This window comes from Rhinatrema bivittatum, chromosome 1 (assembly GCF_901001135.1).
Source record: "Rhinatrema bivittatum chromosome 1, aRhiBiv1.1, whole genome shotgun sequence".
NCBI classification, from domain to species: Eukaryota; Metazoa; Chordata; class Amphibia; order Gymnophiona; family Rhinatrematidae; genus Rhinatrema; species Rhinatrema bivittatum.
The window spans coordinates 431,542,011-431,569,617 of NC_042615.1; the positions used below are offsets into that span (position 1 = coordinate 431,542,011).

The following is a 27,607-nucleotide window of genomic DNA, read 5'->3' on the forward strand; positions in this document are numbered from 1 at the left end:
ATTCTTTTTGCTTTTTTTGACTATCACAGCTACCAGTGGTGCATCTGGCCAGAAAGCACCCGCATCCAATGAATGTTTAAATTTGTGAGGCACATGATGTCACAGTGAACACTCATGTTTTCTGAGTTATTTGCGATGAGTTTATTGTTTGACTTTAGACTACTGTGTTGAAATGTTGAAGAGTGCTGATGCTGCCACTGATAAATGGATAAAAATCTTAGCGATAGCACTTAGAGTGGCTGCTCTAAGTGTGAAAATGCAATGTTCTTTTTATCATTATAGGGAAATTAAAATTGAAAACTATTGTAAATGTAATTGATGAGGAAAGAAGCAAGTGGGAAACATAGTGAGGGAGACATCAGAAGATAGTCAAGTGAGGAAAAGCGTTTCATTTTTCATGCCGGAGTAGCTCAGTTGGTAGAGCATCAGACTTTTAATCTGAGGGTCCAGGGTTCAAGTCCCTGTTCAGGTGGGGTGTTCTTTCTTCAATCGGAATCCTATATTTATTTAGAGTTACTATAATTTTCTAAATATGCAACACATAGGTGCTACAAAGACAAATTTATAATGCTACATCTGAGGGTCCTTTGAGAAAGAAAAGGGTAGTAGCTCAACATGGGTCTCCCCTAGAACCTCCTTGCTGTAGTACTGGCTCCTAAAGCTTCCAGTACAGGAGGCACAACTCTAGCAATTGCCAGAAAAATACAGAAGAGAGTTAGTGGAAATGATGGAGGGGACTACTGAAAATCAATGAGGTAAAGGACCTGGAATCGTAAAACATTCTTCAGCAAAATGCAAACAATGCTTGGTTGGCAAAAACCCCTGTTCCAGATTTCATTTGAGAAATTTCCATCCCTGAAGTAAAAAGCATTTCTTGATTATCTGAAATGTTCTCAATGGATTATCACAGACATTTCCCATATATATCGCGCACAGCTCTGAACTATGCTAACACTTACTAAACACCCTTACAAGACTAGAGATAAACTGCTTCCTCCTATTTTTAGCCATTTCCTGCTTTGTGTTTGGGGATTTCAGTTGGAGTTTTAGGTTTGGTAATGAAAAACATACAAGTATTCAATACCATTATGTTTTGATTGTTTTGCTTATGATTTTGGAAATAAGATTGTTCTCAAAAGAGGTGATTCTCAAAATTGCTGCCTGAAACACTCAAGTGAAAAAGAAATTGAAATTTAATTATTGCATATCTTAGTATACTTTGGAGCTTAAGGGGAATAAAAAAGTTGAAATAATAAGTCAAAGATTCTGATTTATTATCAGGCAGTCCAGGTGTTCTAGAATGCTTTCAGAACTCTGATGCGACAGGCAATTTGTGCCTGGCTTTAATAAAGAGAAATATTCTGAAGATTGAAAGAAAATGAAAGAAGGATTTTGCTGCTCTTCTAAGTAGAAAATAAAAATACTTTATTATCTGAAGCAAAACCAAACTTTCCTCAAGGGGATGGGAACCCAGGCCATGAAGGCAAGAGCACCAAAACCTAACCACGAGACAGGAAGAAACTGCACTAAAGGGAACCCATGGATGCTTTTAGAATGGTCATAGATTTGAAAAACCGATTGCAAGGTTTTATGGTTCTCTAGATAGCTTGAATACTTTCCTGGTTTTAGTCACCATTCCCTTCCTAAAAATTCGTAACATTCTTTTTGCTTTTTTTGACTATCACAGCTACCAGTGGTGCATCTGGCCAGAAAGCACCCGCATCCAATGAATGTTTAAATTTGTGAGGCACATGATGTCACAGTGAACACTCATGTTTTCTGAGTTATTTGCGATGAGTTTATTGTTTGACTTTAGACTACTGTGTTGAAATGTTGAAGAGTGCTGATGCTGCCACTGATAAATGGATAAAAATCTTAGCGATAGCACTTAGAGTGGCTGCTCTAAGTGTGAAAATGCAATGTTCTTTTTATCATTATAGGGAAATTAAAATTGAAAACTATTGTAAATGTAATTGATGAGGAAAGAAGCAAGTGGGAAACATAGTGAGGGAGACATCAGAAGATAGTCAAGTGAGGAAAAGCAGTTTCATTTTTCATGCCTGAGTAGCTCAGTGGGTAGAGCATCAGACTTTTAATCTGAGGGTCCAGGGTTCAAGTCCCTGTTCAGGTGGGGTGTTCTTTCTTCAATCGGAATCCTATATTTATTTAGAGTTACTATAATTTTCTAAATATGCAACACATAGGTGCTACAAAGACAAATTTATAATGCTACATCTGAGGGTCCTTTGAGAAAGAAAAGGGTAGTAGCTCAACATGGGTCTCCCCTAGAACCTCCTTGCTGTAGTACTGGCTCCTAAAGCTTCCAGTACAGGAGGCACAACTCTAGGAATTGCCAGAAAAATACAGAAGAGAGTTAGTGGAAATGATGGAGGGGACTACTGAAAATCGATGAGCTAAAGGACCTGGAATGGCAAAACATTCTTCAGCAAAATGCAAGCAATGCTTGGTTGGCAAAAACCCCTGTTCCAGATTTCATTTGAGAAATTTCCATCCCTGAAGTAAAAAGCATTTCTTGATTATCTGAAATGTTCTCAATGGATTATCACAGACATTTCCCATATATATCGCGCACAGCTCTGAACTATGCTAACACTTACTAAGCACCATTACAAGATTAGAGATAAACTGCTTCCAACTATTTTTAGCCATTTCCTGCTTTGTGTTTCAGGATTTCAGTTGGAGTTTTAGGTTTGGTAATGAAAAACATACAAGTATTCAATACCATTATGTTTTGATTGTTTTGCTTATGATTTTGGAAATAAGATTGTTCTCAAAAGAGGTGATTCTCAAAATTGCTGCCTGAAACACTCAAGTGAAAAAGAAATTGAAATTTAATTATTGCATATCTTAGTATACTTTGGAGCTTAAGGGGAATAAAAAAGTTGAAATAATAAGTCAAAGATTCTGATTTATTATCAGGCAGTCCAGTGTTCTAGAATGCTTTCAGAACTCTGATGCGACAGGCAATTTGTGCCTGGCTTTAATAAAGAGAAATATTCTGAAGATTGAAAGAAAATGAAAGAAGGATTTTGCTGCTCTTCTAAGTAGAAAATAAAAATACTTTATTATCTGAAGCAAAACCAAACTTTCCTCAAGGGGAAGGGAACCCAGGCCATGAAGGCAAGACTACCAAAACCTAACCACGAGACAAGAAGAAATTGCACTAAAGGGAACCCATGGATGCTTTTAGAATGGTCATAGATTTGTAAACCGATTGCAAGGTTTTATGGTTCTCTAGATAGCTTGAATACTTTCCTGGTTTTAGTCACCATTCCCTTCCTAATAATTCCTAACATTCTTTTTGCTTTTTTTGACTATCACAGCTACCAGTGGTGCATCTGGCCAGAAAGCACCCGCATCCAATGAATGTTTAAATTTGTGAGGCACATGATGTCACAGTGAACACTCATGTTTTCTGAGTTATTTGCGATGAGTTTATTGTTTGACTTTAGACTACTGTTTTGAAATGTTGAAGAGTGCTGATGCTGCCACTGATAAATGGATAAAAATCTTAGCGATAGCACTTAGAGTGGCTGCTCTAAGTGTGAAAATGCAATGTTCTTTTTATCATTATAGGGAAATTAAAATTGAAAACTATTGTAAATGTAATTGATGAGGAAAGAAGCAAGTGGGAAACATAGTGAGGGAGACATCAGAAGATAGTGAAGTGAGGAAAAGCATTTTATTTGTCTTGCCTGAGTAGCTCAGTTGGTAGAGCATCAGACTTTTAATCTGAGGGTCCAGGGTTCAAGTCCCTGTTCAGGTGGGATGTTCTTTCCTCAATCGGAATCCTATATTTATTTAGAGTTACTATAATTTTCTAAATATGCAACACATAGGTGCTACAAAGACAAATTTATAATGCTACATCTGAGGGTCCTTTGAGAAAGAAAAGGGTAGTAGCTCAACATGGGTCTCCCCTAGAACCTCCTTGCTGTAGTACTGGCTCCTAAAGCTTCCAGTACAGGAGGCACAACTCTAGCAATTGCCAGAAAAATACAGAAGAGAGTTAGTGGAAATGATGGAGGGGACTACTGAAAATCGATGACATTCTTCAGCAAAATGCAAGCAATGCTTGGTTGGCAAAAACCCCTGTTCCAGATTTCATTTGAGAAATTTCCATCCCTGAAGTAAAAAGCATTTCTTGATTATCTGAAATGTTCTCAATGGATTATCACAGACATTTCCCATATATATCGCGCACAGCTCTGAACTATGCTAACACTTACTAAGCACCCTTACAAGATTAGAGATAAACTGCTTCCAACTATTTTTAGCCATTTCCTGCTTTGTGTTTGGGGATTTCAGTTGGAGTTTTAGGTTTGGTAATGAAAAACATACAAGTATTCAATACCATTATGTTTTGATTGTTTTGCTTATGATTTTAGAAATAAGATTGTTCTCAAAAGAGGTGATTCTCAAAATTGCTGCCTGAAACACTCAAGTGAAAAAGAAATTGAAATTTAATTATTGCATATCTTAGAATACTTTGGAGCTTAAGGGGAATAAAAAAGTTGAAATAATAAGTCAAAGATTCTGTTTTATTATCAGGCAGTCCAGTGTTCTAGAATGCTTTCAGAACTCTGATGCGACAGGCAATTTGTGCCTGGCTTTAATAAAGAGAAATATTCTGAAGATTGAAAGAAAATGAAAGAAGGATTTTGCTGCTCTTCTAAGTAGAAAATAAAAATACTTTATTATCTGAAGCAAAACCAAACTTTCCTCAAGGGGATGGGAACCCAGGCCATGAAGGCAAGAGCACCAAAACCTAACCACGAGACAGGAAGAAACTGCACTAAAGGGAACCCATGGATGCTTTTAGAATGGTCATAGATTTGTAAACCGATTGCAAGGTTTTATGGTTCTCTAGATAGCTTGAATACTTTCCTGGTTTTAGTCACCATTCCCTTCCTAATAATTCGTAACATTCTTTTTGCTTTTTTTGACTATCACAGCTACCAGTGGTGCATCTGGCCAGAAAGCACCCGCATCCAATGAATGTTTAAATTTGTGAGGCACATGATGTCACAGTGAACACTCATGTTTTCTGAGTTATTTGCGATGAGTTTATTGTTTGACTTTAGACTACTGTGTTGAAATGTTGAAGAGTGCTGATGCTGCCACTGATAAATGGATAAAAATCTTAGCGATAGCACTTAGAGTGGCTGCTCTAAGTGTGAAAATGCAATGTTCTTTTTATCATTATAGGGAAATTAAAATTGAAAACTATTGTAAATGTAATTGATGAGGAAAGAAGCAAGTGGGAAACATAGTGAGGGAGACATCAGAAGATAGTCAAGTGAGGAAAAGCGTTTCATTTTTCATGCCTGAGTAGCTCAGTTGGTAGAGCATCAGACTTTTAATCTGAGGGTCCAGGGTTCAAGTCCCTGTTCAGGTGGGGTGTTCTTTCTTCAATCGGAATCCTATATTTATTTAGAGTTACTATAATTTTCTAAATATGCAACACATAGGTGCTACAAAGACAAATTTATAATGCTACATCTGAGGGTCCTTTGAGAAAGAAAAGGGTAGTAGCTCAACATGGGTCTCCCCTAGAACCTCCTTGCTGTAGTACTGGCTCCTAAAGCTTCCAGTACAGGAGGCACAACTCTAGCAATTGCCAGAAAAATACAGAAGAGAGTTAGTGGAAATGATGGAGGGGACTACTGAAAATCGATGAGGTAAAGGACCTGGAATGGCAAAACATTCTTCAGCAAAATGCAAGCAATGCTTGGTTGGCAAAAACCCCTGTTCCAGATTTCATTTGAGAAATTTCCATCCCTGAAGTAAAAAGCATTTCTTGATTATCTGAAATGTTCTCAATGGATTATCACAGACATTTCCCATATATATCGCGCACAGCTCTGAACTATGCTAACACTTACTAAACACCCTTACAAGATTAGAGATAAACTGCTTCCTCCTATTTTTAGCCATTTCCTGCTTTGTGTTTGGGGATTTCAGTTGGAGTTTTAGGTTTGGTAATGAAAAACATACAGGTATTCAATACCTTTATGTTTTGATTGTTTTGCTTATGATTTTGGAAATAAGATTGTTCTCAAAAGAGGTGATTCTCAAAATTGCTGCCTGAAACACTCAAGTGAAAAAGAAATTGAAATTTAATTATTGCATATCTTAGTATACTTTGGAGCTTAAGGGGAATAAAAAAGTTGAAATAATAAGTCAAAGATTCTGATTTATTATCAGGCAGTCCAGTGTTCTAGAATGCTTTCAGAACTCTGATGCGACAGGCAATTTGTGCCTGGCTTTAATAAAGAGAAATATTCTGAAGATTGAAAGAAAATGAAAGAAGGATTTTGCTGCTCTTCTAAGTAGAAAATAAAAATACTTTATTATCTGAAGCAAAACCAAACTTTCCTCAAGGGGAAGGGAACCCAGGCCATGAAGGCAAGACTACCAAAACCTAACCACGAGACAAGAAGAAACTGCACTAAAGGGAACCCATGGATGCTTTTAGAATGGTCATAGATTTGTAAACCGATTGCAAGGTTTTATGGTTCTCTAGATAGCTTGAATACTTTCCTGGTTTTAGTCACCATTCCCTTCCTAATAATTCGTAACATTCTTTTTGCTTTTTTTGACTATCACAGCTACCAGTGGTGCATCTGGCCAGAAAGCACCCGCATCCAATGAATGTTTAAATTTGTGAGGCACATGATGTCACAGTGAACACTCATGTTTTCTGAGTTATTTGCGATGAGTTTATTGTTTGACTTTAGACTACTGTGTTGAAATGTTGAAGAGTGCTGATGCTGCCACTGATAAATGGATAAAAATCTTAGCGATAGCACTTAGAGTGGCTGCTCTAAGTGTGAAAATGCAATGTTCTTTTTATCATTATAGGGAAATTAAAATTGAAAACTATTGTAAATGTAATTGATGAGGAAAGAAGCAAGTGGGAAACATAGTGAGGGAGACATCAGAAGATAGTCAAGTGAGGAAAAGCATTTCATTTTTCATGCCTGAGTAGCTCAGTTGGTAGAGCATCAGACTTTTAATCTGAGGGTCCAGGGTTCAAGTCCCTGTTCAGGTGGGGTGTTCTTTCTTCAATCGGAATCCTATATTTATTTAGAGTTACTATAATTTTCTAAATATGCAACACATAGGTGCTACAAAGACAAATTTATAATGCTACATCTGAGGGTCCTTTGAGAAAGAAAAGGGTAGTAGCTCAACATGGGTCTCCCCTAGAACCTCCTTGCTGTAGTACTGGCTCCTAAAGCTTCCAGTACAGGAGGCACAACTCTAGCAATTGCCAGAAAAATACAGAAGAGAGTTAGTGGAAATGATGGAGGGGACTACTGAAAATCGATGAGCTAAAGGACCTGGAATGGCAAAACATTCTTCAGCAAAATGCAAGCAATGCTTGGTTGGCAAAAACCCCTGTTCCAGATTTCATTTGAGAAATTTCCATCCCTGAAGTAAAAAGCATTTCTTGATTATCTGAAATGTTCTCAATGGATTATCACAGACATTTCCCATATATATCGCGCACAGCTCTGAACTATGCTAACACTTACTAAACACCATTACAAGATTAGAGATAAACTGCTTCCTCCTATTTTTAGCCATTTCCTGCTTTGTGTTTGGGGATTTCAGTTGGAGTTTTAGGTTTGGTAATGAAAAACATACAAGTATTCAATACCATTATGTTTTGATTGTTTTGCTTATGATTTTGGAAATAAGATTGTTCTCAAAAGAGGTGATTCTCAAAATTGCTGCCTGAAACACTCAAGTGAAAAAGAAATTGAAATTTAATTATTGCATATCTTAGTATACTTTGGAGCTTAAGGGGAATAAAAAAGTTGAAATAATAAGTCAAAGATTCTGATTTATTATCAGGCAGTCCAGTGTTCTAGAATGCTTTCAGAACTCTGATGCGACAGGCAATTTGTGCCTGGCTTTAATAAAGAGAAATATTCTGAAGATTGAAAGAAAATGAAAGAAGGATTTTGCTGCTCTTCTAAGTAGAAAATAAAAATACTTTATTATCTGAAGCAAAACCAAACTTTCCTCAAGGGGATGGGAACCCAGGCCATGAAGGCAAGAGCACCAAAACCTAACCACGAGACAGGAAGAAACTGCACTAAAGGGAACCCATGGATGCTTTTAGAATGGTCATAGATTTGTAAACCGATTGCAAGGTTTTATGGTTCTCTAGATAGCTTGAATACTTTCCTGGTTTTAGTCACCATTCCCTTCCTAATAATTCGTAACATTCTTTTTGCTTTTTTTGACTATCACAGCTACCAGTGGTGCATCTGGCCAGAAAGCACCCGCATCCAATGAATGTTTAAATTTGTGAGGCACATGATGTCACAGTGAACACTCATGTTTTCTGAGTTATTTGCGATGAGTTTATTGTTTGACTTTAGACTACTGTGTTGAAATGTTGAAGAGTGCTGATGCTGCCACTGATAAATGGATAAAAATCTTAGCGATAGCACTTAGAGTGGCTGCTCTAAGTGTGAAAATGCAATGTTCTTTTTATCATTATAGGGAAATTAAAATTGAAAACTATTGTAAATGTAATTGATGAGGAAAGAAGCAAGTGGGAAACATAGTGAGGGAGACATCAGAAGATAGTCAAGTGAGGAAAAGCGTTTCATTTTTCATTCCTGAGTAGCTCAGTTGGTAGAGCATCAGACTTTTAATCTGAGGGTCCAGGGTTCAAGTCCCTGTTCAGGTGGGGTGTTCTTTCTTCAATCGGAATCCTATATTTATTTAGAGTTACTATAATTTTCTAAATATGCAACACATAGGTGCTACAAAGACAAATTGATAATGCTACATCTGAGGGTCCTTTGAGAAAGAAAAGGGTAGTAGCTCAACATGGGTCTCCCTAGAACCTCCTTGCTGTAGTACTGGCTCCTAAAGCTTCCAGTACAGGAGGCACAACTCTAGCAATTGCCAGAAAAATACAGAAGAGAGTTAGTGGAAATGATGGAGGGGACTACTGAAAATCGATGAGCTAAAGGACCTGGAATGGCAAAACATTCTTCAGCAAAATGCAAGCAATGCTTGGTTGGCAAAAACCCCTGTTCCAGATTTCATTTGAGAAATTTCCATCCCTGAAGTAAAAAGCATTTCTTGATTATCTGAAATGTTCTCAATGGATTATCACAGACATTTCCCATATATATCGCGCACAGCTCTGAACTATGCTAACACTTACTAAACACCCTTACAAGATTAGAGATAAACTGCTTCCTCCTATTTTTAGCCATTTCCTGCTTTGTGTTTGGGGATTTCAGTTGGAGTTTTAGGTTTGGTAATGAAAAACATACAAGGTATTCAATACCATTATGTTCTGATTGTTTTGCTTATGATTTTGGAAATAAGATTGTTCTCAAAAGAGGTGATTCTCAAAATTGCTGCCTGAAACACTCAAGTGAAAAAGAAATTGAAATTTAATTATTGCATATCTTAGTATACTTTGGAGCTTAAGGGGAATAAAAAAGTTGAAATAATAAGTCAAAGATTCTGATTTATTATCAGGCAGTCCAGTGTTCTAGAATGCTTTCAGAACTCTGATGCGACAGGCAATTTGTGCCTGGCTTTAATAAAGAGAAATATTCTGAAGATTGAAAGAAAATGAAAGAAGGATTTTGCTGCTCTTCTAAGTAGAAAATAAAAATACTTTATTATCTGAAGCAAAACCAAACTTTCCTCAAGGGGATGGGAACCCAGGCCATGAAGGCAAGAGCACCAAAACCTAACCACGAGACAGGAAGAAACTGCACTAAAGGGAACCCATGGATGCTTTTAGAATGGTCATAGATTTGTAAACCGATTGCAAGGTTTTATGGTTCTCTAGATAGCTTGAATACTTTCCTGGTTTTAGTCACCATTCCCTTCCTAATAATTCGTAACATTCTTTTTGCTTTTTTTGACTATCACAGCTACCAGTGGTGCATCTGGCCAGAAAGCACCCGCATCCAATGAATGTTTAAATTTGTGAGGCACATGATGTCACAGTGAACACTCATGTTTTCTGAGTTATTTGCGATGAGTTTATTGTTTGACTTTAGACTACTGTGTTGAAATGTTGAAGAGTGCTGATGCTGCCACTGATAAATGGATAAAAATCTTAGCGATAGCACTTAGAGTGGCTGCTCTAAGTGTGAAAATGCAATGTTCTTTTTATCATTATAGGGAAATTAAAATTGAAAACTATTGTAAATGTAATTGATGAGGAAAGAAGCAAGTGGGAAACATAGTGAGGGAGACATCAGAAGATAGTCAAGTGAGGAAAAGCAGTTTCATTTTTCATGCCTGAGTAGCTCAGTTGGTAGAGCATCAGACTTTTAATCTGAGGGTCCAGGGTTCAAGTCCCTGTTCAGGTGGGGTGTTCTTTCTTCAATCGGAATCCTATATTTATTTAGAGTTACTATAATTTTCTAAATATGCAACACATAGGTGCTACAAAGACAAATTGATAATGCTACATCTGAGGGTCCTTTGAGAAAGAAAAGGGTAGTAGCTCAACATGGGTCTCCCCTAGAACCTCCTTGCTGTAGTACTGGCTCCTAAAGCTTCCAGTACAGGAGGCACAACTCTAGCAATTGCCAGAAAAATACAGAAGAGAGTTAGTGGAAATGATGGAGGGGACTACTGAAAATCGATGAGCTAAAGGACCTGGAATGGCAAAACATTCTTCAGCAAAATGCAAGCAATGCTTGGTTGGCAAAAACCCCTGTTCCAGATTTCATTTGAGAAATTTCCATCCCTGAAGTAAAAAGCATTTCTTGATTATCTGAAATGTTCTCAATGGATTATCACAGACATTTCCCATATATATCGCGCACAGCTCTGAACTATGCTAACACTTACTAAGCACCCTTACAAGATTAGAGATAAACTGCTTCCAACTATTGTTAGCCATTTCCTGCTTTGTGTTTAGGGATTTCAGTTGGAGTTTTAGGTTTGGTAATGAAAAACATACAAGTATTCAATACCATTATGTTTTGATTGTTTTGCTTATGATTTTGGAAATAAGATTGTTCTCAAAAGAGGTGATTCTCAAAATTGCTGCCTGAAACACTCAAGTGAAAAAGAAATTGAAATTTAATTATTGCATATCTTAGAATACTTTGGAGCTTAAGGGGAATAAAAAAGTTGAAATAATAAGTCAAAGATTCTGATTTATTATCAGGCAGTCCAGTGTTCTAGAATGCTTTCAGAACTCTGATGCGACAGGCAATTTGTGCCTGGCTTTAATAAAGAGAAATATTCTGAAGATTGAAAGAAAATGAAAGAAGGATTTTGCTGCTCTTCTAAGTAGAAAATAAAAATACTTTATTATCTGAAGCAAAACCAAACTTTCCTCAAGGGGATGGGAACCCAGGCCATGAAGGCAAGAGCACCAAAACCTAACCACGAGACAGGAAGAAACTGCACTAAAGGGAACCCATGGATGCTTTTAGAATGGTCATAGATTTGTAAACCGATTGCAAGGTTTTATGGTTCTCTAGATAGCTTGAATACTTTCCTGGTTTTAGTCACCATTCCCTTCCTAATAATTCGTAACATTCTTTTTGCTTTTTTTGACTATCACAGCTACCAGTGGTGCATCTGGCCAGAAAGCACCCGCATCCAATGAATGTTTAAATTTGTGAGGCACATGATGTCACAGTGAACACTCATGTTTTCTGAGTTATTTGCGATGAGTTTATTGTTTGACTTTAGACTACTGTGTTGAAATGTTGAAGAGTGCTGATGCTGCCACTGATAAATGGATAAAAATCTTAGCGATAGCACTTAGAGTGGCTGCTCTAAGTGTGAAAATGCAATGTTCTTTTTATCATTATAGGGAAATTAAAATTGAAAACTATTGTAAATGTAATTGATGAGGAAAGAAGCAAGTGGGAAACATAGTGAGGGAGACATCAGAAGATAGTCAAGTGAGGAAAAGCGTTTCATTTTTCATGCCTGAGTAGCTCAGTTGGTAGAGCGTCAGACTTTTAATCTGAGGGTCCAGGGTTCAAGTCCCTGTTCAGGTGGGGTGTTCTTTCTTCAATCGGAATCCTATATTTATTTAGAGTTACTATAATTTTCTAAATATGCAACACATAGGTGCTACAAAGACAAATTTATAATGCTACATCTGAGGGTCCTTTGAGAAAGAAAAGGGTAGTAGTAGCTCAACATGGGTCTTCCCTAGAACCTCCTTGCTGTAGTACTGGCTCCTAAAGCTTCCAGTACAGGAGGCACAACTCTAGCAATTGCCAGAAAAATACAGAAGAGAGTTAGTGGAAATGATGGAGGGGACTACTGAAAATCGATGAGGTAAAGGACCTGGAATGGCAAAACATTCTTCAGCAAAATGCAAGCAATGCTTGGTTGGCAAAAACCCCTGTTCCAGATTTCATTTGAGAAATTTCCATCCCTGAAGTAAAAAGCATTTCTTGATTATCTGAAATGTTCTCAATGGATTATCACAGACATTTCCCATATATATCGCGCACAGCTCTGAACTATGCTAACACTTACTAAACACCCTTACAAGATTAGAGATAAACTGCTTCCTCCTATTTTTAGCCATTTCCTGCTTTGTGTTTGGGGATTTCAGTTGGAGTTTTAGGTTTGGTAATGAAAAACATACAAGTATTCAATACCATTATGTTTTGATTGTTTTGCTTATGATTTTGGAAATAAGATTGTTCTCAAAAGAGGTGATTCTCAAAATTGCTGCCTGAAACACTCAAGTGAAAAAGAAATTGAAATTTAATTATTGCATATCTTAGTATACTTTGGAGCTTAAGGGGAATAAAAAAGTTGAAATAATAAGTCAAAGATTCTGATTTATTATCAGGCAGTCCAGTGTTCTAGAATGCTTTCAGAACTCTGATGCGACAGGCAATTTGTGCCTGGCTTTAATAAAGAGAAATATTCTGAAGATTGAAAGAAAATGAAAGAAGGATTTTGCTGCTCTTCTAAGTAGAAAATAAAAATACTTTATTATCTGAAGCAAAACCAAACTTTCCTCAAGGGGATGGGAACCCAGGCCATGAAGGCAAGAGCACCAAAACCTAACCACGAGACAGGAAGAAACTGCACTAAAGGGAACCCATGGATGCTTTTAGAATGGTCATAGATTTGTAAACCGATTGCAAGGTTTTATGGTTCTCTAGATAGCTTGAATACTTTCCTGGTTTTAGTCACCATTCCCTTCCTAATAATTCGTAACATTCTTTTTGCTTTTTTTGACTATCACAGCTACCAGTGGTGCATCTGGCCAGAAAGCACCCGCATCCAATGAATGTTTAAATTTGTGAGGCACATGATGTCACAGTGAACACTCATGTTTTCTGAGTTATTTGCGATGAGTTTATTGTTTGACTTTAGACTACTGTGTTGAAATGTTGAAGAGTGCTGATGCTGCCACTGATAAATGGATAAAAATCTTAGCGATAGCACTTAGAGTGGCTGCTCTAAGTGTGAAAATGCAATGTTCTTTTTATCATTATAGGGAAATTAAAATTGAAAACTATTGTAAATGTAATTGATGAGGAAAGAAGCAAGTGGGAAACATAGTGAGGGAGACATCAGAAGATAGTCAAGTGAGGAAAAGCATTTCATTTTTTATGCCTGAGTAGCTCAGTTGGTAGAGCATCAGACTTTTAATCTGAGGGTCCAGGGTTCAAGTCCCTGTTCAGGTGGGGTGTTCTTTCTTCAATCGGAATCCTATATTTATTTAGAGTTACTATAATTTTCTAAATATGCAACACATAGGTGCTACAAAGACAAATTCATAATGTTACATCTGAGGGTCCTTTGAGAAAGAAAAGGGTAGTAGCTCAACATGGGTCTCCCCTAGAACCTCCTTGCTGTAGTACTGGCTCCTAAAGCTTCCAGTACAGGAGGCACAACTCTAGCAATTGCCAGAAAAATACAGAAGAGAGTTAGTGGAAATGATGGAGGGGACTACTGAAAATCGATGAGCTAAAGGACCTGGAATGGCAAAACATTCTTCAGCAAAATGCAAGCAATGCTTGGTTGGCAAAAACCCCTGTTCCAGATTTCATTTGAGAAATTTCCATCCCTGAAGTAAAAAGCATTTCTTGATTATCTGAAATGTTCTCAATGGATTATCACAGACATTTCCCATATATATCGCGCACAGCTCTGAACTATGCTAACACTTACTAAGCACCCTTACAAGATTAGAGATAAACTGCTTCCAACTATTTTTAGCCATTTCCTGCTTTGTGTTTCAGGATTTCAGTTGGAGTTTTAGGTTTGGTAATGAAAAACATAAAAGTATTCAATACCATTATGTTTTGATTGTTTTGCTTATGATTTTGGAAATAAGATTGTTCTCAAAAGAGGTGATTCTCAAAATTGCTGCCTGAAACACTCAAGTGAAAAAGAAATTGAAATTTAATTATTGCATATCTTAGAATACTTTGGAGCTTAAGGGGAATAAAAAAGTTGAAATAATAAGTCAAAGATTCTGTTTTATTATCAGGCAGTCCAGTGTTCTAGAATGCTTTCAGAACTCTGATGCGACAGGCAATTTGTGCCTGGCTTTAATAAAGAGAAATATTCTGAAGATTGAAAGAAAATGAAAGAAGGATTTTGCTGCTCTTCTAAGTAGAAAATAAAAATACTTTATTATCTGAAGCAAAACCAAACTTTCCTCAAGGGGAATGGGAACCCAGGCCATGAAGGCAAGAGCACCAAAACCTAACCACGAGACAGGAAGAAACTGCACTAAAGGGAACCCATGGATGCTTTTAGAATGGTCATAGATTTGTAAACCGATTGCAAGGTTTTATGGTTCTCTAGATAGCTTGAATACTTTCCTGGTTTTAGTCACCATTCCCTTCCTAATAATTCGTAACATTCTTTTTGCTTTTTTTGACTATCACAGCTACCAGTGGTGCATCTGGCCAGAAAGCACCCGCATCCAATGAATGTTTAAATTTGTGAGGCACATGATGTCACAGTGAACACTCATGTTTTCTGAGTTATTTGCGATGAGTTTATTGTTTGACTTTAGACTACTGTGTTGAAATGTTGAAGAGTGCTGATGCTGCCACTGATAAATGGATAAAAATCTTAGCGATAGCACTTAGAGTGGCTGCTCTAAGTGTGAAAATGCAATGTTCTTTTTATCATTATAGGGAAATTAAAATTGAAAACTATTGTAAATGTAATTGATGAGGAAAGAAGCAAGTGGGAAACATAGTGAGGGAGACATCAGAAGATAGTCAAGTGAGGAAAAGCGTTTCATTTTTCATGCCTGAGTAGCTCAGTTGGTAGAGCATCAGACTTTTAATCTGAGGGTCCAGGGTTCAAGTCCCTGTTCAGGTGGGGTGTTCTTTCTTCAATCGGAATCCTATATTTATTTAGAGTTACTATAATTTTCTAAATATGCAACACATAGGTGCTACAAAGACAAATTTATAATGCTACATCTGAGGGTCCTTTGAGAAAGAAAAGGGTAGTAGCTCAACATGGGTCTCCCCTAGAACCTCCTTGCTGTAGTACTGGCTCCTAAAGCTTCCAGTACAGGAGGCACAACTCTAGCAATTGCCAGAAAAATACAGAAGAGAGTTAGTGGAAATGATGGAGGGGACTACTGAAAATCGATGAGCTAAAGGACCTGGAATGGCAAAACATTCTTCAGCAAAATGCAAGCAATGCTTGGTTGGCAAAAACCCCTGTTCCAGATTTCATTTGAGAAATTTCCATCCCTGAAGTAAAAAGCATTTCTTGATTATCTGAAATGTTCTCAATGGATTATCACAGACATTTCCCATATATATCGCGCACAGCTCTGAACTATGCTAACACTTACTAAGCACCCTTACAAGATTAGAGATAAACTGCTTCCAACTATTTTTAGCCATTTCCTGCTTTGTGTTTGGGGATTTCAGTTGGAGTTTTAGGTTTGGTAATGAAAAACATACAAGTATTCAATACCATTATGTTTTGATTGTTTTGCTTATGATTTTGGAAATAAGATTGTTCTCAAAAGAGGTGATTCTCAAAATTGCTGCCTGAAACACTCAAGTGAAAAAGAAATTGAAATTTAATTATTGCATATCTTAGTATACTTTGGAGCTTAAGGGGAATAAAAAAGTTGAAATAATAAGTCAAAGATTCTGATTTATTATCAGGCAGTCCAGTGTTCTAGAATGCTTTCAGAACTCTGATGCGACAGGCAATTTGTGCCTGGCTTTAATAAAGAGAAATATTCTGAAGATTGAAAGAAAATGAAAGAAGGATTTTGCTGCTCTTCTAAGTAGAAAATAAAAATACTTTATTATCTGAAGCAAAACCAAACTTTCCTCAAGGGGAATGGGAACCCAGGCCATGAAGGCAAGAGCACCAAAACCTAACCACGAGACAGGAAGAAACTGCACTAAAGGGAACCCATGGATGCTTTTAGAATGGTCATAGATTTGTAAACCGATTGCAAGGTTTTATGGTTCTCTAGATAGCTTGAATACTTTCCTGGTTTTAGTCACCATTCCCTTCCTAATAATTCGTAACATTCTTTTTGCTTTTTTTGACTATCACAGCTACCAGTGGTGCATCTGGCCAGAAAGCACCCGCATCCAATGAATGTTTAAATTTGTGAGGCACATGATGTCACAGTGAACACTCATGTTTTCTGAGTTATTTGCGATGAGTTTATTGTTTGACTTTAGACTACTGTGTTGAAATGTTGAAGAGTGCTGATGCTGCCACTGATAAATGGATAAAAATCTTAGCGATAGCACTTAGAGTGGCTGCTCTAAGTGTGAAAATGCAATGTTCTTTTTATCATTATAGGGAAATTAAAATTGAAAACTATTGTAAATGTAATTGATGAGGAAAGAAGCAAGTGGGAAACATAGTGAGGGAGACATCAGAAGATAGTCAAGTGAGGAAAAGCATTTCATTTTTCATGCCTGAGTAGCTCAGTTGGTAGAGCATCAGACTTTTAATCTGAGGGTCCAGGGTTCAAGTCCTGTTCAGGTGGGGTGTTCTTTCTTCAATCGGAATCCTATATTTATTTAGAGTTACTATAATTTTCTAAATATGCAACACATAGGTGCTACAAAGACAAATTTATAATGCTACATCTGAGGGTCCTTTGAGAAAGAAAAGGGTAGTAGCTCAACATGGGTCTCCCCTAGAACCTCCTTGCTGTAGTACTGGCTCCTAAAGCTTCCAGTACAGGAGGCACAACTCTAGCAATTGCCAGAAAAATACAGAAGAGAGTTAGTGGAAATGATGGAGGGGACTACTGAAAATCGATGAGCTAAAGGACCTGGAATGGCAAAACATTCTTCAGCAAAATGCAAGCAATGCTTGGTTGGCAAAAACCCCTGTTCCAGATTTCATTTGAGAAATTTCCATCCCTGAAGTAAAAAGCATTTCCTTGATTATCTGAAATGTTCTCAATGGATTATCACAGACATTTCCCATATATATCGCGCACAGCTCTGAACTATGCTAACACTTACTAAGCACCATTACAAGATTAGAGATAAACTGCTTCCAACTATTTTTAGCCATTTCCTGCTTTGTGTTTCAGGATTTCAGTTGGAGTTTTAGGTTTGGTAATGAAAAACATACAAGTATTCAATACCATTATGTTTTGATTGTTTTGCTTATGATTTTGGAAATAAGATTGTTCTCAAAAGAGGTGATTCTCAAAATTGCTGCCTGAAACACTCAAGTGAAAAAGAAATTGAAATTTAATTATTGCATATCTTAGTATACTTTGGAGCTTAAGGGGAATAAAAAAGTTGAAATAATAAGTCAAAGATTCTGATTTATTATCAGGCAGTCCAGTGTTCTAGAATGCTTTCAGAACTCTGATGCGACAGGCAATTTGTGCCTGGCTTTAATAAAGAGAAATATTCTGAAGATTGAAAGAAAATGAAAGAAGGATTTTGCTGCTCTTCTAAGTAGAAAATAAAAATACTTTATTATCTGAAGCAAAACCAAACTTTCCTCAAGGGGAAGGGAACCCAGGCCATGAAGGCAAGAGCACCAAAACCTAACCACGAGACAGGAAGAAACTGCACTAAAGGGAACCCATGGATGCTTTTAGAATGGTCATAGATTTGTAAACCGATTGCAAGGTTTTATGGTTCTCTAGATAGCTTGAATACTTTCCTGGTTTTAGTCACCATTCCCTTCCTAATAATTCGTAACATTCTTTTTGCTTTTTTTGACTATCACAGCTACCAGTGGTGCATCTGGCCAGAAAGCACCCGCATCCAATGAATGTTTAAATTTGTGAGGCACATGATGTCACAGTGAACACTCATGTTTTCTGAGTTATTTGCGATGAGTTTATTGTTTGACTTTAGACTACTGTTTTGAAATGTTGAAGAGTGCTGATGCTGCCACTGATAAATGGATAAAAATCTTAGCGATAGCACTTAGAGTGGCTGCTCTAAGTGTGAAAATGCAATGTTCTTTTTATCATTATAGGGAAATTAAAATTGAAAACTATTGTAAATGTAATTGATGAGGAAAGAAGCAAGTGGGAAACATAGTGAGGGAGACATCAGAAGATAGTCAAGTGAGGAAAAGCGTTTCATTTTTCATGCCTGAGTAGCTCAGTTGGTAGAGCATCAGACTTTTAATCTGAGGGTCCAGGGTTCAAGTCCCTGTTCAGGGGGGGTGTTCTTTCTTCAATCGGAATCCTATATTTATTTAGAGTTACTATAATTTTCTAAATATGCAACACATAGGTGCTACAAAGACAAATTTATAATGCTACATCTGAGGGTCCTTTGAGAAAGAAAAGGGTAGTAGCTCAACATGGGTCTTCCCTAGAACCTCCTTGCTGTAGTACTGGCTCCTAAAGCTTCCAGTACAGGAGGCACAACTCTAGCAATTGCCAGAAAAATACAGAAGAGAGTTAGTGGAAATGATGGAGGGGACTACTGAAAATCGATGAGCTAAAGGACCTGGATGGCAAAACATTCTTCAGCAAAATGCAAGCAATGCTTGGTTGGCAAAAACCCCTGTTCCAGATTTCATTTGAGAAATTTCCATCCCTGAAGTAAAAAGCATTTCTTGATTATCTGAAATGTTCTCAATGGATTATCACAGACATTTCCCATATATATCACGCACAGCTCTGAACTATGCTAACACTTACTAAGCACCCTTACAAGATTAGAGATAAACTGCTTCCAACTATTTTTAGCCATTTCCTGCTTTGTGTTTGGGGATTTCAGTTAGAGTTTTAGGTTTGGTAATGAAAAACATACAAGTATTCAATACCATTATGTTTTGATTGTTTTGCTTATGATTTTAGAAATAAAATTGTTCTCAAAAGAGGTGATTCTCAAAATTGCTGCCTGAAACACTCAAGTGGAAAAGAAATTGAAATTTAATTATTGCATATCTTAGTATACTTTGGAGCTTAATGGGAATAAAAAAGTTGAAATAATAAGTCAAAGATTCTGATTTATTATCAGGCAGTCCAGTGTTCTAGAATGCTTTCAGAACTCTGATGCGACAGGCAATTTGTGCCTGGCTTTAATAAAGAGAAATATTCTGAAGATTGAAAGAAAATGAAAGAAGGATTTTGCTGCTCTTCTAAGTAGAAAATAAAAATACTTTATTATCTGAAGCAAAACCAAACTTTCCTCAAGGGGAAGGGAACCCAGGCCATGAAGGCAAGAGCAGCAAAACCTAACCACGAGACAGGAAGAAACTGCACTAAAGGGAACCCATGGATGCTTTTAGAATGGTCATAGATTTGTAAACCGATTGCAAGGTTTTATGGTTCTCTAGATAGCTTGAATACTTTCCTGGTTTTAGTCACCATTCCCTTCCTAATAATTCCTAACATTCTTTTTGCTTTTTTTGACTATCACAGCTATCAGTGGTGCATCTGGCCAGAAAGCACCCGCATCCAATGAATGTTTAAATTTGTGAGGCACATGATGTCACAGTGAACACTCATGTTTTCTGAGTTATTTGCGATGAGTTTATTGTTTGACTTTAGACTACTGTGTTGAAATGTTGAAGAGTGCTGATGCTGCCACTGATAAATGGATAAAAATCTTAGCGATAGCACTTAGAGTGGCTGCTCTAAGTGTGAAAATGCAATGTTCTTTTTATCATTATAGGGAAATTAAAATTGAAAACTATTGTAAATGTAATTGATGAGGAAAGAAGCAAGTGGGAAACATAGTGAGGGAGACATCAGAAGATAGTCAAGTGAGGAAAAGCATTTCATTTTTTATGCCTGAGTAGCTCAGTTGGTAGAGCATCAGACTTTTAATCTGAGGGTCCAGGGTTCAAGTCTCTGTTCTGGTGGGGTGTTCTTTCTTCAATCGGAATCCTATATTTATTTAGAGTTACTATAATTTTCTAAATATGCAACACATAGGTGCTACAAAGACAAATTTATAATGCTACATCTGAGGGTCCTTTGAGAAAGAAAAGGGTAGTAGCTCAACATGGGTCTCCCCTAGAACCTCCTTGCTGTAGTACTGGCTCCTAAAGCTTCCAGTACAGGAGGCACAACTCTAGGAATTGCCAGAAAAATACAGAAGAGAGTTAGTGGAAATGATGGAGGGGACTACTGAAAATCGATGAGCTAAAGGACCTGGAATGGCCAAACATTCTTCAGCAAAATGCAAGCAATGCTTGGTTGGCAAAAACCCCTGTTCCAGATTTCATTTGAGAAAATTCCATCCCTGAAGTAAAAAGCATTTCCTCATTATCTGAAATGTTCTCAATGGATTATCACAGACATTTCCCATATATATCGTGCACAGCTCTGAACTATGCTAACACTTACTAAGCACCATTACAAGATTAGAGATAAACTGCTTCCAACTATTTTTAGCCATTTCCTGCTTTGTGTTTCAGGATTTCAGTTGGAGTTTTAGGTTTGGTAATGAAAAACATACAAGTATTCAATACCATTATGTTTTGACTGTTTTGCTTATGATTTTGGAAATAAGATTGTTCTCAAAAGAGGTGATTCTCAAAATTGCTGCCTGAAACACTCAAGTGAAAAAGAAATTGAAATTTAATTATTGCATATCTTAGTATACTTTGGAGCTTAAGGGGAATAAAAAAGTTGAAATAATAAGTCAAAGATTCTGATTTATTATCAGGCAGTCCGGTGTTCTAGAATGCTTTCAGAACTCTGATGCGACAGGCAATTTGTGCCTGGCTTTAATAAAGAGAAATATTCTGAAGATTGAAAGAAAATGAAAGAAGGATTTTGCTGCTCTTCTAAGTAGAAAATAAAAATACTTTATTATCTGAAGCAAAACCAAACTTTCCTCAAGGGGAAGGGAACCCAGGCCATGAAGGCAAGAGCACCAAAACCTAACCACGAGACAGGAAGAAACTGCACTAAAGAGAACCCATGGATGCTTTTAGAATGGTCATAGATTTGTAAACCGATTGCAAGGTTTTATGGTTCTCTAGATAGCTTGAATACTTTCCTGGTTTTAGTCACCATTCCCTTCCTAATAATTCGTAACATTCTTTTTGCTTTTTTTGACTATCACAGCTACCAGTGGTGCATCTGGCCAGAAAGCACCCGCATCCAATGAATGTTTAAATTTGTGAGGCACATGATGTCACAGTGAACACTCATGTTTTCTGAGTTATTTGCGATGAGTTTATTGTTTGACTTTAGACTACTGTGTTGAAATGTTGAAGAGTGCTGATGCTGCCACTGATAAATGGATAAAAATCTTAGCGATAGCACTTAGAGTGGCTGCTCTAAGTGTGAAAATGCAATGTTCTTTTTATCATTATAGGGAAATTAAAATTGAAAACTATTGTAAATGTAATTGATGAGGAAAGAAGCAGGTGGGAAACATAGTGAGGGAGACATCAGAAGATAGTCAAGTGAGGAAAAGCGTTTCATTTTTCATGCCTGAGTAGCTCAGTTGGTAGAGCGTCAGACTTTTAATCTGAGGGTCCAGGGTTCAAGTCCCTGTTCAGGTGGGGTGTTCTTTCTTCAATCGGAATCCTATATTTATTTAGAGTTACTATAATTTTCTAAATATGCAACACATAGGTGCTACAAAGACAAATTTATAATGCTACATCTGAGGGTCCTTTGAGAAAGAAAAGGGTAGTAGCTCAACATGGGTCTTCCCTAGAACCTCCTTGCTGTAGTACTGGCTCCTAAAGCTTCCAGTACAGGAGGCACAACTCTAGCAATTGCCAGAAAAATACAGAAGAGAGTTAGTGGAAATGATGGAGGGGACTACTGAAAATCGATGACATTCTTCAGCAAAATGCAAGCAATGCTTGGTTGGCAAAAACCCCTGTTCCAGATTTCATTTGAGAAATTTCCATCCCTGAAGTAAAAAGCATTTCTTGATTATCTGAAATGTTCTCAATGGATTATCACAGACATTTCCCATATATATCACGCACAGCTCTGAACTATGCTAACACTTACTAAGCACCCTTACAAGATTAGAGATAAACTGCTTCCAACTATTTTTAGCCATTTCCTGCTTTGTGTTTGGGGATTTCAGTTAGAGTTTTAGGTTTGGTAATGAAAAACATACAAGTATTCAATACCATTATGTTTTGATTGTTTTGCTTATGATTTTAGAAATAAAATTGTTCTCAAAAGAGGTGATTCTCAAAATTGCTGCCTGAAACACTCAAGTGGAAAAGAAATTGAAATTTAATTATTGCATATCTTAGTATACTTTGGAGCTTAATGGGAATAAAAAAGTTGAAATAATAAGTCAAAGATTCTGATTTATTATCAGGCAGTCCAGTGTTCTAGAATGCTTTCAGAACTCTGATGCGACAGGCAATTTGTGCCTGGCTTTAATAAAGAGAAATATTCTGGAAGATTGAAAGAAAATGAAAGAAGGATTTTGCTGCTCTTCTAAGTAGAAAATAAAAATACTTTATTATCTGAAGCAAAACCAAACTTTCCTCAGGGGAAGGGAACCCAGGCCATGAAGGCAAGACTACCAAAACCTAACCACGAGACAAGAAGAAATTGCACTAAAGGGAACCCATGGATGCTTTTAGAATGGTCATAGATTTGTGAACCGATTGCAAGGTTTTATGGTTCTCTAGATAGCTTGAATACTTTCCTGGTTTTAGTCACCATTCCCTTCCTAATAATTCCTAACATTCTTTTTGCTTTTTTTGACTATCACAGCTATCAGTGGTGCATCTGGCCAGAAAGCACCCGCATCCAATGAATGTTTAAATTTGTGAGGCACATGATGTCACAGTGAACACTCATGTTTTCTGAGTTATTTGCGATGAGTTTATTGTTTGACTTTAGACTACTGTGTTGAAATGTTGAAGAGTGCTGATGCTGCCACTGATAAATGGATAAAAATCTTAGCGATAGCACTTAGAGTGGCTGCTCTAAGTGTGAAAATGCAATGTTCTTTTTATCATTATAGGGAAATTAAAATTGAAAACTATTGTAAATGTAATTGATGAGGAAAGAAGCAAGTGGGAAACATAGTGAGGGAGACATCAGAAGATAGTCAAGTGAGGAAAAGCGTTTCATTTTTTATGCCTGAGTAGCTCAGTTGGTAGAGCATCAGACTTTTAATCTGAGGGTCCAGGGTTCAAGTCTCTGTTCTGGTGGGGTGTTCTTTCTTCAATCGGAATCCTATATTTATTTAGAGTTACTATAATTTTCTAAATATGCAACACACAGGTGCTACAAAGACAAATTTATAATGCTACATCTGAGGGTCCTTTGAGAAAGAAAAGGGTAGTAGCTCAACATGGGTCTCCCCTAGAACCTCCTTGCTGTAGTACTGGCTCCTAAAGCTTCCAGTACAGGAGGCACAACTCTAGGAATTGCCAGAAAAATACAGAAGAGAGTTAGTGGAAATGATGGAGGGGACTACTGAAAATCGATGAGCTAAAGGACCTGGAATGGCAAAACATTCTTCAGCAAAATGCAAGCAATGCTTGGTTGGCAAAAACCCCTGTTCCAGATTTCATTTGAGAAAATTCCATCCCTGAAGTAAAAAGCATTTCCTCATTATCTGAAATGTTCTCAATGGATTATCACAGACATTTCCCATATATATCGTGCACAGCTCTGAACTATGCTAACACTTACTAAGCACCATTACAAGATTAGAGATAAACTGCTTCCAACTATTTTTAGCCATTTCCTGCTTTGTGTTTCAGGATTTCAGTTGGAGTTTTAGGTTTGGTAATGAAAAACATACAAGTATTCAATACCATTATGTTTTGACTGTTTTGCTTATGATTTTGGAAATAAGATTGTTCTCAAAAGAGGTGATTCTCAAAATTGCTGCCTGAAACACTCAAGTGAAAAAGAAATTGAAATTTAATTATTGCATATCTTAGTATACTTTGGAGCTTAAGGGGAATAAAAAAGTTGAAATAATAAGTCAAAGATTCTGATTTATTATCAGGCAGTCCAGGTGTTCTAGAATGCTTTCAGAACTCTGATGCGACAGGCAATTTGTGCCTGGCTTTAATAAAGAGAAATATTCTGAAGATTGAAAGAAAATGAAAGAAGGATTTTGCTGCTCTTCTAAGTAGAAAATAAAAATACTTTATTATCTGAAGCAAAACCAAACTTTCCTCAAGGGGAAGGGAACCCAGGCCATGAAGGCAAGAGCACCAAAACCTAACCACGAGACAGGAAGAAACTGCACTAAAGAGAACCCATGGATGCTTTTAGAATGGTCATAGATTTGTAAACCGATTGCAAGGTTTTATGGTTCTCTAGATAGCTTGAATACTTTCCTGGTTTTAGTCACCATTCCCTTCCTAATAATTCCTAACATTCTTTTTGCTTTTTTTGACTATCACAGCTACCAGTGGTGCATCTGGCCAGAAAGCACCCGCATCCAATGAATGTTTAAATTTGTGAGGCACATGATGTCACAGTGAACACTCATGTTTTCTGAGTTATTTGCGATGAGTTTATTGTTTGACTTTAGACTACTGTGTTGAAATGTTGAAGAGTGCTGATGCTGCCACTGATAAATGGATAAAAATCTTAGCGATAGCACTTAGAGTGGCTGCTCTAAGTGTGAAAATGCAATGTTCTTTTTATCATTATAGGGAAATTAAAATTGAAAACTATTGTAAATGTAATTGATGAGGAAAGAAGCAAGTGGGAAACATAGTGAGGGAGACATCAGAAGATAGTCAAGTGAGGAAAAGCGTTTTGTTTGTCTTGCCTGAGTAGCTCAGTTGGTAGAGCATCAGACTTTTAATCTGAGGGTCCAGGGTTCAAGTCCCTATTCAGGTGGGATGTTCTTTCTTCAATCGGAATCCTATATTTATTTAGAGTTACTATAATTTTCTAAATATGCAACACATAGGTGCTACAAAGACAAATTTATAATGCTACATCTGAGGGTCCTTTGAGAAAGAAAAGGGTAGTAGCTCAACATGGGTCTCCCCTAGAACCTCCTTGCTGTAGTACTGGCTCCTAAAGCTTCCAGTACAGGAGGCACAACTCTAGCAATTGCCAGAAAAATACAGAAGAGAGTTAGTGGAAATGATGGAGGGGACTACTGAAAATCGATGAGGAAAAGGACCTGGAATGGCAAAACATTCTTCAGCAAAATGCAAGCAATGCTTGGTTGGCAAAAACCCCTGTTCCAGATTTCATTTGAGAAATTTCCATCCCTGAAGTAAAAAGCATTTCTTGATTATCTGAAATGTTCTCAATGGATTATCACAGACATTTCCCATATATATCGCGCACAGCTCTGAACTATGCTAACACTTACTAAGCACCATTACAAGATTAGAGATAAACTGCTTCCAACTATTTTTAGCCATTTCCTGCTTTGTGTTTCAGGATTTCAGTTGGAGTTTTAGGTTTGGTAATGAAAAACATACAAGTATTCAATACCATTATGTTTGACTGTTTTGCTTATGATTTTGGAAATAAGATTGTTCTCAAAAGAGGTGATTCTCAAAATTGCTGCCTGAAACACTCAAGTGAAAAAGAAATTGAAATTTAATTATTGCATATCTTAGTATACTTTGGAGCTTAAGGGGAATAAAAAAGTTGAAATAATAAGTCAAAGATTCTGATTTATTATCAGGCAGTCCGGTGTTCTAGAATGCTTTCAGAACTCTGATGCGACAGGCAATTTGTGCCTGGCTTTAATAAAGAGAAATATTCTGAAGATTGAAAGAAAATGAAAGAAGGATTTTGCTGCTCTTCTAAGTAGAAAATAAAAATACTTTATTATCTGAAGCAAAACCAAACTTTCCTCAAGGGGAAGGGAACCCAGGCCATGAAGGCAAGAGCACCAAAACCTAACCACGAGACAGGAAGAAACTGCACTAAAGAGAACCCATGGATGCTTTTAGAATGGTCATAGATTTGTAAACCGATTGCAAGGTTTTATGGTTCTCTAGATAGCTTGAATACTTTCCTGGTTTTAGTCACCATTCCCTTCCTAATAATTCCTAACATTCTTTTTGCTTTTTTTGACTATCACAGCTACCAGTGGTGCATCTGGCCAGAAAGCACCCGCATCCAATGAATGTTTAAATTTGTGAGGCACATGATGTCACAGTGAACACTCATGTTTTCTGAGTTATTTGCGATGAGTTTATTGTTTGACTTTAGACTACTGTGTTGAAATGTTGAAGAGTGCTGATGCTGCCACTGATAAATGGATAAAAATCTTAGCGATAGCACTTAGAGTGGCTGCTCTAAGTGTGAAAATGCAATGTTCTTTTTATCATTATAGGGAAATTAAAATTGAAAACTATTGTAAATGTAATTGATGAGGAAAGAAGCAAGTGGGAAACATAGTGAAGGAGACATCAGAAGATAGTCAAGAGAGGAAAAGCGTTTCATGTTTCATGCCTGAGTAGCTCAGTTGGTAGAGCATCAGACTTTTAATCTGAGGGTCCAGCGTTCAAGTCCCTGTTCAGGTGGGGTGTTCTTCCTTCAATAGGAATCCTATATTTATTTAGAGTTACTATAATTTTCTAAATATGCAATACATAGGTGCTACAAAGACAAATTTATAATGCTACATCTGAAGGTCCTTTGAGAAAGAAAAGGGTAGTAGCTGCAACATGGGTCTCCCCTAGAACCTCCTTGCTGTAGTACTGGCTCCTAAAGCTTCCAGTACAGGAGGCACAACTCTAGGAATTGCCAGAAAAATACAGAAGAGAGTTAGTGGAAATGATGGAGGGGACTACTGAAAATCGATGAGGAAAAGGACCTGGAATGGCAAAACATTCTTCAGCAAAATGCAAGCAATGCTTGGTTGGCAAAAACCCCTGTTCCAGATTTCATTTGAGAAATTTCCATCCCTGAAGTAAAAAGCATTTCTTCATTATCTGAAATGTTCTCAATGGATTATCACAGACATTTCCCATATATATCGTGCACAGCTCTGAACTATGCTAACACTTACTAAGCACCATTACAAGATTAGAGATAAACTGCTTCCAACTATTTTTAGCCATTTCCTGCTTTGTGTTTCAGGATTTCAGTTGGAGTTTTAGGTTTGGTAATGAAAAACATACAAGTATTCAATACCATTATGTTTTGACTTGTTTTGCTTATGATTTTGGAAATAAGATTGTTCTCAAAAGAGGTGATTCT

General features: G+C 37.1%; 17 non-coding genes across 17 annotated transcripts; all 17 read left to right on the plus strand.

Annotated features, from left to right (window-relative positions):
- The first annotated feature begins 399 nt into the window (after positions 1 to 399).
- TRNAK-UUU lies at positions 400 to 472 on the plus strand. Its single transcript has one exon. It is a non-coding gene; the product is annotated as a tRNA-Lys (tRNA).
- Positions 473 to 2,058: 1,586 nt separating this feature from the next.
- Positions 2,059 to 2,131, plus strand: TRNAK-UUU. The gene has a single exon. It is a non-coding gene; the product is annotated as a tRNA-Lys (tRNA).
- A 1,583-nt stretch (positions 2,132 to 3,714) lies between these two features.
- TRNAK-UUU lies at positions 3,715 to 3,787 on the plus strand. Its single transcript has one exon. It is a non-coding gene; the product is annotated as a tRNA-Lys (tRNA).
- Positions 3,788 to 5,346: 1,559 nt separating this feature from the next.
- On the plus strand, positions 5,347 to 5,419 carry TRNAK-UUU. Its single transcript has one exon. It is a non-coding gene; the product is annotated as a tRNA-Lys (tRNA).
- Positions 5,420 to 7,002: 1,583 nt separating this feature from the next.
- TRNAK-UUU lies at positions 7,003 to 7,075 on the plus strand. Its single transcript has one exon. It is a non-coding gene; the product is annotated as a tRNA-Lys (tRNA).
- Positions 7,076 to 8,658: 1,583 nt separating this feature from the next.
- TRNAK-UUU lies at positions 8,659 to 8,731 on the plus strand. The gene has a single exon. It is a non-coding gene; the product is annotated as a tRNA-Lys (tRNA).
- A 1,584-nt stretch (positions 8,732 to 10,315) lies between these two features.
- Positions 10,316 to 10,388, plus strand: TRNAK-UUU. The gene has a single exon. It is a non-coding gene; the product is annotated as a tRNA-Lys (tRNA).
- Positions 10,389 to 11,971: 1,583 nt separating this feature from the next.
- TRNAK-UUU lies at positions 11,972 to 12,044 on the plus strand. Its single transcript has one exon. It is a non-coding gene; the product is annotated as a tRNA-Lys (tRNA).
- A 1,586-nt stretch (positions 12,045 to 13,630) lies between these two features.
- Positions 13,631 to 13,703, plus strand: TRNAK-UUU. Its single transcript has one exon. It is a non-coding gene; the product is annotated as a tRNA-Lys (tRNA).
- Positions 13,704 to 15,287: 1,584 nt separating this feature from the next.
- TRNAK-UUU lies at positions 15,288 to 15,360 on the plus strand. Its single transcript has one exon. It is a non-coding gene; the product is annotated as a tRNA-Lys (tRNA).
- A 1,584-nt stretch (positions 15,361 to 16,944) lies between these two features.
- On the plus strand, positions 16,945 to 17,016 carry TRNAK-UUU. Its single transcript has one exon. It is a non-coding gene; the product is annotated as a tRNA-Lys (tRNA).
- Positions 17,017 to 18,600: 1,584 nt separating this feature from the next.
- On the plus strand, positions 18,601 to 18,673 carry TRNAK-UUU. The gene has a single exon. It is a non-coding gene; the product is annotated as a tRNA-Lys (tRNA).
- Positions 18,674 to 20,255: 1,582 nt separating this feature from the next.
- On the plus strand, positions 20,256 to 20,328 carry TRNAK-UUU. Its single transcript has one exon. It is a non-coding gene; the product is annotated as a tRNA-Lys (tRNA).
- Positions 20,329 to 21,911: 1,583 nt separating this feature from the next.
- Positions 21,912 to 21,984, plus strand: TRNAK-UUU. The gene has a single exon. It is a non-coding gene; the product is annotated as a tRNA-Lys (tRNA).
- A 1,559-nt stretch (positions 21,985 to 23,543) lies between these two features.
- Positions 23,544 to 23,616, plus strand: TRNAK-UUU. Its single transcript has one exon. It is a non-coding gene; the product is annotated as a tRNA-Lys (tRNA).
- A 1,584-nt stretch (positions 23,617 to 25,200) lies between these two features.
- Positions 25,201 to 25,273, plus strand: TRNAK-UUU. Its single transcript has one exon. It is a non-coding gene; the product is annotated as a tRNA-Lys (tRNA).
- A 1,582-nt stretch (positions 25,274 to 26,855) lies between these two features.
- On the plus strand, positions 26,856 to 26,928 carry TRNAK-UUU. The gene has a single exon. It is a non-coding gene; the product is annotated as a tRNA-Lys (tRNA).
- The last annotated feature ends 679 nt before the right edge of the window (positions 26,929 to 27,607 follow it).